General features: G+C 42.9%; 1 protein-coding gene across 1 annotated transcript in view; it reads left to right on the forward strand.

Moving 5' to 3' along the window:
* The first annotated feature begins 11,224 nt into the window (after positions 1-11,224).
* MYOM2 (myomesin 2) overlaps positions 11,225-12,679 on the forward strand; it is a 77,541-nt gene continuing 76,086 nt past the window's right edge. The window contains exon 1 of the mRNA XM_083431898.1: positions 11,225-11,355. The gene's annotated coding sequence lies outside the window, so the exon portion shown is untranslated. The remainder of the gene's footprint in view (positions 11,356-12,679) is intronic.

Below are 12,679 nucleotides of genomic sequence, written 5' to 3' on the forward strand. Positions count from 1 at the left end.
GGCATCTTCTGTCAGTGAGGGGACAGACGATAGTGATAGGTGGCCTTTGCGGAACATGCAAGTGGCAGCGTAGATCAGTCAGCTGAGTGATTTTCGGCAATCCTCCCTAAATAAAGCTCAACATCTCTGTGCCACCCCCCAAGAAAGCTCAGCAACTCTGGGCAATCTGCCCCCACTTTCTTAATTTGGAGTCCCCCAAGATAGGGGGCATCTTATACTCGGGGGCATGTTATACATGGAAAAATACGGTAACGTAACCCATACATTCTTTTATAAGTTTGGTATTATTATCCTAATTCATATGTACAGTGGTACCTCAGGTTACATACACTTCAGGTTACATACGCTTCAGGTTACAGGCTCCGCTGACCCAGAAATAGTGCTTCAGGTTAAGAACTTTGCTTCAGGATGAGAACAGAAATCGTGCTCTGGCGGCACAGCAGCAGTGGGAGGCCCCATTAGCTAAAGTGGTGCTTCAGGTTAAGAACAGTTTCAGGTTAAGAACGGACCTCCGGAACGAATTAAGTACTTAACCCGAGGTACCACTGTAAATGTAAATAGCCTGCTATATTTTGTACTCGATCCATTTCAATTCATAAGTTGCGAGTGTTATCAGATTGTCAATCCATTTATTAAAGGGGAATCCTGTATTAATTCTTCCAGTTCATCAATATGAGTCCCCTGGCTACCATTAGAGCACATAGAATCCATTTTCGTTGTCCTGTTGTAAACTTCCATACAATAGGTACCTAGTTCAAAACAATGTTCTCCGCCGAGAGTGTGGCCCGGAAGACATGTGTCCTGGTTTTGAGCTGCGACATGTTGGATGGTATGCATGATGGAATGCTCCACTATAAAGCATGTAGAGAAACATCATGAAGAAGGCTTGGCCACAGACTTTCTTCATCAAATGATAATATACTGCATGGACCATGCCATCATTTGAGCTCCCCCTCCTTCTCATCCGATATGGCACAGTCCACATTCCTCAGTTTGCCTGCTTTAGTGAGAACTAAGCCACTGTGGTGGAGGGCAACGTCTTCTTCACTTGGCACTAGGTGGCCCAGGCTATGATTACCAGAGACTCCACTGGGTGTGAGATGTTTCTCTGTCCATGGGCATTCTCCACAGCCTAATGATGGGCATTTTAGGAATTTGTTGAAATAAGAAGTGGAAGAGAATAGATAGCAGAAAGGTTGCTTCCAAGTCAGGACAGATGGATGGAGAATTTTGGTGACTTAAACTGCACGGCAGGCAGAAAGATTCCCAACCAGTGGTAGTCTTCTACTCATTAGGGACCAGGTATGTCATTCAAACCATGCCATTTCTCTCCTCCAGTTAGATAATCTTTATAGACAGTTGAGGCTTAACAGATGCCAACTGTATATCTCAGAGAAATATGTCAGGGAGAGGGAGCGTGACAGACATACCAGAAGATCATCAGACCTAGGAGATGCTGGAGTAATTAAAAGCATTCCCTGTTCTCTTTTGAGCAAGAAGGAACACACTTGAACACACATGATTACTCTGATCCGAAGCGCTGTTTGCATGAGACTGCAAAGACTAAACATAGTGCTTCTTTCGGGGGTTACTCAAGGGTACGCAGTACCGGCATTTCTGTTTTGTTATTGTTAAAAAGTGTGGCACTTACTATAACAACTTCATGGTGAGTACAGTGGTACCTCGGGTTAAGAACTTACCGTATTTTTCGCTCTATAAGACGCACCAGACCAAAAGACGCACCTAGTTTTTGGAGGAGGAAAACAAGAAAAAAATATATTCTGAATCTCAGAAGCCAGAACAGCAAGAGGGATCGCTGAGCAGTGAAAGCGGCAATCCCTCTTGCTGTTCTGGCTTCTGGGATAGCAGCGCAGCCTGCATTCGCTCCATAAGACGCACACACATTTCCCCTTACTTTTTAGGAGGGAAAAAGTGAGTCTTATAGAGCAAAAAATACGGTAATTTGATCTGGAGGTCCGTTATTAACCTGAAACTGTTCGTAACCTGAAGCACCACTTTAGCTAATGGGGCTTCTTGCTGCTGCCGTGTCACCGCTGCGCGATTTCTGGCTAAACGCACTGGCTAAACATATTATATTTACTAAAGCTGATGGAGCAGTGAGGGAAGGAGACTGCGAACCAGATGAAGTGAAATTAAATTCTTTCACTAATCGAAGTATAGGATGCTTATAGACCATCTGCCGTATTTTGCATTATTTCATATTACATCTCAAGAGATTTATATACTTTTACTAAGGGGGAAAATTTAAAAGTACTATAAGGAAGCATGCTTTGAATAAGACCTTCAAACCTTATATGCCTCATTTGCTAGCTAACACAATCATTTCTTTGGCAAATAACTAAATCCTTCAAATCTAATCAAATATATATCAGAAAGACATCAGGAAAATCTCACAAGGGACTAGAACCTGAGTAAACAGAATTGCTCATTAAAAATAAATAAAGCTAGTGAGATGATAAAGACTCAGTGCTTTTTTCTGGAGGGACGCAGGGGTACGCATACCCCTAAACATTTTGTGAATTTTGTGCTTTTGTCCATTTACTGTATTTATTTTCCCTGATTTGAACAATAAAATGCTGATTTTCTTGAGTTAAAATGAGAGTACCCCTAAACATTTTTTAAAGAAAAAAAAAGCACTGTAAAGACTAATGCAAAATGGCTAACATGGCATATTAATTACTGTAACAGCTGCATAGGTTTAAAGAACCTATATTTGAAGCACCCACAGCTATGTTGTTGTTGTTTAGTCTAGTCGTGTCCGACTCTTCATGACCCCATGGACCAGAGCACGCCAGGCACCTCTGTCTTCCACTGCCTCCCACAGTTTGGTCAGACTCATGTTTGTAGCTTCGAGAACACTGTCCAACCATCTCATCCTCTGTCATCCCCTTCTCCTTGTGCCCTCCATCTTTCCCAACATCAGGGTCTTTTCCAGGGAGTCTTCTCTTCTCATGAGGTGGCCAAAGTATTGGAGCTTCACTATCTGTCCTTCTATTATTATTATTATTATTATTAGTAGTAGTAATAAAAGAGTTGCTAGTATTATCCATTGAGGTTCAAGGCTGAAGCAAGGTAGTGGGCAATTGTGTCAAAGCAGTAAAACCTTTGGAATTGCAGATACTGATGGAACAATACATTGTTTCCCATTCTGGTCAGTGTTTGTCACACACAGCACTGTTTCCATTCTGATGCAGTGCATTTTCCTCCAAAAGCTATGTTCTTTGCAGGGCACCATCTGCCCCTGCCTACAATACTCCAGTTGCGACTGAGCACAGGTGAGTCTTCTCCGTTAAGAATATAACCCAATTTAAGCGAGTGAATAGTGCACACTCCTGAATAACCCCAATAAAAATTACCTGGTAGTCTTTGCCACTGTTAATGTGAACGTTGTTGAAGTAATAAAAGAGGGGGGGGGGGACCCCACCTTCTATAAGAAGAAATATGGCTTATGATAAAAACAAATTCTGTAAGAGAGAGTGCTGAATCTTCTGAACTGGTAAATAATACCTCTGGTCAAGTTGAAGTTCTAGTCTAGTCTGATTCTATTTTATCTACCTTGTTTCACTTTTTGTTCATAAGAGGGGGGGAAAGAAAGCAAGGGAAAAAGAAATTGGAAAGATTGCCAGAACTGAGATATGCTTTAATATAGTATCACTGTTATTTGAAAGCTTTAACCAGTTGTGAAATCAGATGGCAGATATAGGTTGTGCTGAAGAGAGGGAAAATATTGTTTTTATTAAATGTAATTGCTGCCTTTCCAAGGGTTTCAAAAAGCATTTAGACACAGTCAAATGCAATATTTATTGCCGAGAAAGCTAAACCAGGTTAGGGCAATATTGGGAGTTGGCATGTAGGTAGGTTTGTGATAGAAAAAAAAATGCATAATAACTTCTTCCCTATAAAAAGAGCAGATGACAACTTTAGGGCTTGGTGGAGTCACAGACTTCCCCATCATCCTTTGTTTCTCCCTAAGCAGGGAGTCTGCTAAATCAGGCCAATGGCCCATCTAGATCTGCATCTTGTTCCCATAGTAGCCAATCAGATGCCCATTGGAAGCTCTCAAAATTTATTAGCATTTTAATCTGAGTTACTCCTAACATATTTTTTGTCTGTAATTTTGTCCAATATACACATTTTTGTAAAGCAATTCCACTTAATAGAATGCATTTTTGTACGGCGTTAGTAAATGCACACACACACACATCTTACCCTGATACATGCATTGCTGTACACATTACTTGGGTGACGAACCCCTTTGCAAAAGAGTGTGACTCTTGGAAGATGGCTGTATTTCAGTTCACATATTGTTTTGGAGACCACAAGTGTAGTAAGCTAGCCTTTAAATGTGAACTGAATCACATTCCTCCCCTCCCCATCCTTACCTGAACATGCACACAGTGGCGTAGCGTGGGGGTGCAGGGGGGGCCGGCCGCACTGGGCGCAACATTTGGGGGGGGGGCACGCTCGCACTCGCAGCTCTCTGCCCCTACCTGGCTCACTCACTCTCTCTCACTGCAGTGCTGGCTGTGCGAATCTGAGCCGAGCCGCCGGGTCGCTGCCCACTGTGGAGGGGAGGGTGCCAGGCGTGCGGTGCGGTGCGGAGAGAGAGCGAGGGACTATCTGGGGGAGGGAAAGTGCAGTGGGGGGGCGCAAATTACTTGCCTTTCCCCGGGTGCTGACAACCCATGCTACGCCACTGCATGCACATACCTGACATTATGCCCCATTGACCTCAACAAGACTTCTGAGTTTTCTTTGCATGATTAGACACTGAGCAGTGGCCTACAAGTACCTCTCAGTCTGTCCCTGCACATCCATCAGACTTGATTTATATAATCAAGCTCTCTTTACATTCAGGAATGGAGGAAGGGTAAACTCGCCACTCTGCCTTCATCTGGGAATGAAGTGATTGCCTTTTCAGATGTGCCACATGAACTGGCTGTTGTGGGTTGGAGGGCCGAGACTGAAATGACCTTTCTGAAAATATTGGCACACTGCCCTTCATATGAAGAGGCGGCTGGGATGACCCTGTCATCCAGATGGAGGGTTTTTATTTGTTCTGCCTTCTTGGGCCAGTAGGTGCACCCAGCCTGTCGGTATTAAATCAATCTTTTCCTCACTGGAGTACAAAGTATTAAAAGGGATGGAGATGCATATATGAAACGAAGTGAGTGTGATGCATTAAATAAAGTGTTGGGTTTGGATATTGAATCCCTGATCCCCAAAACACACTGGGTAGCCTTGGGGAAAGTGCCCTGTCTGTCAACCACACTTAGTGGTTGTAAACTGTCAGGGAACTGCCATCAGTGCCGGAGGGAGAGAGCAAAATCCAGAGCGATTCCGGAGAGCGTCCCGGGATTGGGAGAGGCAGCCCATCTTCTGGGGAAGAGAATCAGCGTAGCACCAGTGGAGAAGGGGGGCAGATGGGGGAAGCGGCGAGGCGGTCCCATGACTCCTTGCCGGGGACCAGCGGGGAGAGTAGAGGTCCTCCGCTCCTACACCCTCCTTGCGCAGAAGGCTTTCGCGCAGAGAGAGTAGGAGAAGACTAGGCATCAAAGAGCTTCTTTGCTGGAAGAAGTTTAAGAAACGCCCACTGACGGATTCTGCCAGCGATTAAGACAGCCACGGGTGAGTGGCTGTCCGGACAGAAAAGGTTCACTCAGGCAATCCAGCCAGGTGTTTGCACCAGCTTACGCACGAGCAACCCCTAGAACCATTACATAAACGGATATGAATATAGACTGCAATTTGCACTCAGGTATTTGAACTGACTCAGGGGACGAGGAAATTAACGTTCATTTTGTTTTTTTGGCAGTTGACCATATCTAGTCAGTGATTGCTAGTAAAAATCTGTGGAAAAAGATGTGTGCTATAAGCCACACTGAATTTACAACCATTTTTTAAAAGAACAATTAAAGCATATGTATTGCAAAATTTACAATTGCTCCCCTTCCCCCATCTTTTAAAACCAAGTTTAATAAAATGGTGCTTCAGCTTTTCCTCACATGTTTTGTATTCTAGGACCTATGTCACCCTGATTTTCTTGCTTTAGAAGCTGCTCTAATATGTCAACACACATAAAGCTGACCTAACAACACTGGAGGGAGAACATGCTGTACTACCCAAAAGAGAAATGCAGAGTGTGAGCTATCTAGAAGCTTGGAGCAGGACAGAGCTTCAAGGCATACTGTTCCTTACATGTCTCTGTTGCTTTGACCTAAACGAAATCATTAAGACGCTCTTGGGCATGCACTTGTTTTTCTAGAGCAAACCCATTGCTATGGGTTGTGGAAAACATTATGTACTTGAAAGCGAGCCATAAAAGCTTATATCATGTAGGGCAGGCAGCCTATATGCTAAAGCTGCACAATGAGTTACCCTCTTGTTGATCAAAAAATTACTTTGAGCATGTATAATCAGTGATTCAGAGAACATCATCGGCACTAAATGTGCTCCGTTCTCATCTTGAAGTCAACCGACTTGATCTGAACTTCCCAGTTTAATGTGTGCGTTGTAATGCAATTATTCTTCGGGTGTTGGACTCCTTTGAATTTTGCAGTACTGTTCTTGGCTCAAAGAAATAAAAAAGTACCAAAGTGTGCATGGAAATGCATGCTTTAGGGGGGAATATATTTAGAAATGCACACTGTGCACCAGTAGTAAATGGCCTTGGCCCAGTATACATGAAGGAGCATCTCCACACCCATCGTTCAACCAAGACACTGAGGTCCAGCTCTGAGGGCCTTCTGATGGTTCCCTCACTGTGAGAAGTGAGGTTACAGGAAACCAGGCAGAGGGCCTTCTCGGTAGCGGTGCCCGCCCTGTGGAACGCCCTCCCATCAGATGTCGAGGAAATAAACAACTATCTGACTTTTAGAAGACATCGGAAGGGAAGTTTTAAATGTTTGATGTTTTATCATGTTTTAAATATTTTGTTGGGAGCTGCCCAGGGTGGCTGAGGAAACCCAGCCAGATCGGCAGGGTATATTATTATAGTAGCGGGTGGCAGGGTGATGTGGGCAGACCGCTGTTGCTTACCTGACTTCTCAATGCTGCACATTGCTGCTGGTTACATCGGAGCAAGGCTGTGGGGTACTTGAGGTGGTATGTGCATAGCGGCAGAGATTTTAGATCAGATCTTCCACTGTGCCTGCACTGCACATATTAAGTTAAAATGTATATTTAAGTATTAATTTTTATATGGATTTTCTTCAAAACCAAAACTATTTTTCCTTTCCCAATTCCCTCTTCACTCCACAGAGCCGGTGTGGGTTTGCAGATATGGTTCATAGTCAGTTAAGCAGGCAACTGACAGCCAATATTCAGAAAGCTATTTAATTACCTCAAGTCTCAAAGTGCTCTTCTGGCACAGATCCTATTCTATTTCTGGCAATATATAGAATATTTAACTGACTAGCATGATGGAAATAGTGTATGAAGACTATGTGGGAAAAGAGGGGAGATCTCATTTGTGCACCAAATCAGATCATTTCCCTCCCTTGCTAAGTTCTCACCCACCATTCATCTTTTGCCTGTATCCTTCCCTAATATCACATCATTTAGCTGACCATGTGATGCCTTTATATAGAAATTCAGCTCCACATGAAAATAGACTGCAGAGAAATGGTTTCTGTGCTGCAGTGGTGACATATATGGATTGAGCCGGAAGGTCTGATCCTGCTTACATATGGTGCTGGTGATGATCAGTAGATGTTTTACTCTGTCCCCTAATGCAAGAATGTTCATATTTATCTGAACAGTCACCATCAGATTCACCATGGTGACATTTGTGATTAAAGAGAGTACTTTTTCACACAGTGCATAGTTCGACTAAGGAACTTGCAAAGCCAACATTTGGCACTCCAAAATGGATCTGCTCCATTATAGATCTTCTCAATTTGGCGTCCCCTTGACTTGGTGTCCTGTGCGAGGGAACCACCCACACCACCCTGAATCTAATATACCTGAAGGAGCATCTCCACCCCCATCATTCAGCCCGGACACTGAGGTCCAGCTCTAAGGGTCTTCTGGTGGTTCCCTCACTGTGAGAATTGAGGTTGCAGGGAACCAGGCAGAGGGTCTTCTCAGTAGTGGCGCCCACCCTGTGGAATGCCCTCCCATCAGATGTCAAGGAAATAAACAACGATCTGACTTTGAGAAGACAGCTGAAGGGAAGCTTTTAATGTTTAATGCTGTATAGTGTTTTTAATATTTGGTTGGGGAAACCCAGCCAGATGGGCAGGGTATAAATATTATTATTATTATTATTATTATTATTATTATTATTATCATCATCATCATCATCATCATCATCATTATCATTACCATTACCATTACCATTACCATCATTATGCTACCATGAGCAAAAGCTGTATGGGACTTGCCTGGGCCAACTTGCAACTTGCATGGCATCTGGGGGTTGGGGGAGCTCACCTCACTTATGCTTTCAGGAGCAAACAGCGATGTGCAGAACTTTGTTTCTTTGGTTGAGGGACCACTGCCATTATTTCTCCCAATGATCCCCTGTTTTTGTATGGGAGGGAAGCAAACAGCTTTCAGTAAGCAAGCTTCAGAAGCTCTGCTGCATGCATTGTATTGTTGTTTGGGTTATGACCTTTGATTCCACCCAGAGCTGCTTGTGATGATACCACTCAGCTGTGCATCATGTGCTCTGTGCCTTGATTAAATGGCGTGCCCGCATATTTGGTGCCTCTTGGTGGTGTTTGTTCATAGTGTGAGGCACATTATCACAATCCTAAAAGGGTGAGAAGTCTCAGAAAATGTCATGCATTGTCAGACCCCAAATTGCACCTATCCAAGGATGCAATAGGATAGAAGATTCATTTTGATTTTCAAGGGGGCATCATTTTGTTTACTTGTATGCTAGATACCACAAACAAAGGATATTTATATCCCTAATGGCTGCTTCTAACCTGTCTGTGCACCATCGTGTATTACTTATGAAACGATAGTATCTTGTTACTTTGAAATCAAGTATGAAAGGCTAAATGTGCATTTATTTTTGCCCTTTTTTCACTGCCAAGCTATCCCTGGGCACAGCCCAGCCACAGCACTTTTAAGACTTGCAATTGACTTAAATAAGGGAGTCCGCAGCCCAAACCTAGCTAGGTTTACACAGAAGTAAACCTCCCTGACTCAATTCTGAATAGCAGTTTAGCACTGCAGCTTTAAGCTTGTACTTCACAGATGTACATTTTCAAATGAGTGGGGCTTCATAATCTGAGCCTTGTATCTAATGTTGTTGTTCAGTTGACAGTAAGGCTTCCATCTGTGGAACAGGGAAGAAAGCCATTTCCTTCACTACCCCTCCCCCCCACCGCCACTGAAGGCACCACTCCATCTAACTCCGTTCCAGATAGGTTAGGGACCTTCCAGAACAGACTGTGTGTGTGTGTTGGGGAAATAGTAGAAAATTGCTTCTCTTCCACTGATGGAAGCTTCTCAGTCAGCTGAGTGACCATTGGATGTCCATTGTAGGAACTGTTTCCTGGGTCTTTCCTTATTTCTTTCTTCATTTGCACAATCTTTTTTTTCTTTTCCATAATGTTTTCCAAAAATTACACATAAAATTCCAATACATATGTATTTAAAAAATCTTTCCTATTTTTGGCTTCCCAATCCATTTTCCTTGATGTTATTCTTATCCCCCAACCCATTTTCCATGATGTTATTCATATCAAGAGCCAGCATGGTGTAGTGGTTAAGAGCAGTGGACTCGTAATCTGGTGAACTGGGTTCGCTTCCCCACTCCTCTGCATGCAGCTGCTCCTCCACCTTGGGCTAGTCACACTTCTCTCAAGTCTCTCAGCCTCACTCACCTCACAGAGTGTTGTGGGGGAGGAAGGGAAAGGAGATTGTTAGCCACTTTGAGACTCCTTAAGGGGAGTGAAAGGCGGGATATCAAGTCCAAACTCTTCTTCTTCTTCCCCCTTCACTGCACCATATCTTTATTCCTTTTTTATCATAATCATAACACAATACTCTCAAATTCTTTCTGTTGCTCATAGTTCAAAACCTGGTCAGGGGTTCTTCATATTGTAATATTTCTTCAAATACAGTGGTACTTTGGGTTAAGTACTTAATTCGTTCCGGAGGTCCGTTCTTAACCTGAAACTGTTCTTAACCTGAAGCACCACTTTAGCAAATGGGGCCTCCTGCTGCCGCCGCGCCGCCAGAGCACGATTTCTGTTCTCATCCTGAAGCAAAGTTCTTAACCCGAGGTAATATTTCTGGGTTAGCGGAGTCTGTAACCTGAAGCGTATGTAACCTGAAGCGTATGTAACCCGAAGTACCACTGTAATCCAGAAAGGGTTTCCATTCTTCAAAAGAACAGTCATCATTAAATTCTCTTACGTTAGCTGTTAGCTTTGTGGATTCAATATAGCTGGTTACTTTACTTATCCATTTCCAACTCCACAATCTTTTGTTGTTGTTGTGCATTACACACACTATGGGTGGTATCCCACGATAGTCCTACTCTATTAAAATGAATGGACTTGCCTAAGGTGGGTCCATTAATTTCATTGAATCTATTCTGAGTCTAACTGAGTTGCATGCAACTTTGTAAATATATTTCCTAGGACGTTTTGTGTAGCAGACAGACGCTCTTTGGGACTTCAAGAAAGTTAGCTATACTGAAGGCCTGGCAGCTGACCCAGGAGGCAGGACGAAGCAGAGCTGGAGCTGGCATTGATTTCTTCCCATGTTAACAAGCTTTTTTTAAACGTAGATGATATGGCTTAACATATGGCAACAATGTTTTTTTATAATCCAGGCAGCCCTTAAGGAGACTTTGGGGAGGATCAATTTACAGCTCAGGGCACCAGGGAAGATCTCATGTCGGCACTAAAAAGATTTTAAAACCTAATGACTGTTCGTTGGTCTTTTTAACCATTATCTGTGCAAAATAACCACCTGCTGGCTACCAAGTGGGTGTTTACTTTTTACAAAATCATTTTTCTTTATTACCTTTTTTGCATATAATAAATAATAAAAACTTTAAATATATGTCAGCAATTAATTTTCATATTTAAGGATCATACGATCACACTGAAAAGCTTGCAAAATATGGCCACTTGTAAATGCTCATTTAACTTAAATCATAGTTTTAATGCTTATTAGACACACCACTGGTTTGTGAGAGCAACTAAATTGATTCTATATATAGCATCCTAGCTGCCCATAAATGGGAGGGAAGGGGGCAGTAGCCTTCCCTTAGAGTTAGACATTATTTTTGTTTTCCTCAGCCTAGGGCTTGGCAAGCTGTGTAAGACTGTCCTTCCTCTCTGCATTGCCATTTTGACATCTCTCTAGGTAAGTCTGTGCTCATTTTTAAAAAATTATATGCATTATTCAGATTTGGAGAAAATATATTTCCTCCCCCACCTTCTCTGTGAAAGTGATGACTTTAAGAAATGGAAAAAAAAAATGGGCGATTTTTTAAAAAAAACCATTCTTTTCAACCTCATTTTGCACCCTCTAAGGCCACAATCCTGCACACAGGCTGCTTAAACTTCATTGAAGCCAATAAGTCTTAAGCAGCCACGAACTGCAGCCTTAGAGTCCAACCCCTGAACAGGGGTTTAACATGCAGATCAGTGAAAGGAATACTGGACTCTTGGTCTTGAATAGAATAGATACTTCCCTTGAGCTAAACACACGCAACTGTATTCATATTTATTTATTTCTGTGTTAATGATTTATTCATATTTATTTCCTTCAGTTTGAAGACATTAGATGCTGGGCAAAAGATGTAGCACGTATTTGTCTAGGAATAACAAACTGAACAAAAAAAGAAAGGGAAACGATGTTGGCAGAAAACATCCATTAAATTAGAGTTTACCATATATTTCAAATCCTACTTCTTAAAAGATGGAATTCTGGCTGCTGATACTGACGGGTATTTACTGTTTGGTTTCTCTTTGTGCCTTTTGGCAAGCCCCTCTGCATGACTGGTGAGAGAATGAGAGTGGAAGCAAAGGCTTTTGGAAATCTATTTTTTTTTTTGCTCTGGAAATGATGCCTGCTAGAAAGCAACAGTGGAATCGGACGAAGGAGGCACATGAGTCAATGGAGGTGCCATAGGACGGGATAATAGAAGTTGAAATGTTTGGAACGGGCTCCCTTTTTCTATCTCACTCGTTTCACATTCTTTACTATCCAATGAAAAGGTCAGGGTGTCTTCAAAGTGTGTTTTGGATCTTCAGGCTTAACAGGGCATCTGCTACAAGTCCCTTTTCTATGCAGGGAGTTGGCAGAGCATTCCTATAGGGGAGGGAGAAACCAATTCAGAAAGGCCACCTTTTCCTATGCCATGCTGGAAAGGAGGGGAGGAATGACAATCCCCCCCCCCCTTTGTGATTTGGCCTTTTGTTGCTTCTTGCTGTTCCAAAAACCTTTCCTTCCCATTTCTCCCAATGGCATAATCCCTACCACCACCATTCCAGGGCATGTTGTGAGAAAGAAAGGGGCCACGAATCCACAGCCTCTTCTATCATTGTTAGGTCTACTTTTCAGGACATATATATGCTTACTTGGGGTTGGTGATAGGGAACTGTTTGCTGATCCACCACGGGCAGCAAAATTCCCTGGGGAGGCCCTGCACATCATTGTCCCCTCCGTTGTTAGAGCTTGACGT

This window comes from Podarcis tiliguerta (assembly GCF_965153285.1).
Source record: "Podarcis tiliguerta genome assembly, chromosome: 3".
Taxonomy (NCBI): Eukaryota; Metazoa; Chordata; class Lepidosauria; order Squamata; family Lacertidae; genus Podarcis; species Podarcis tiliguerta.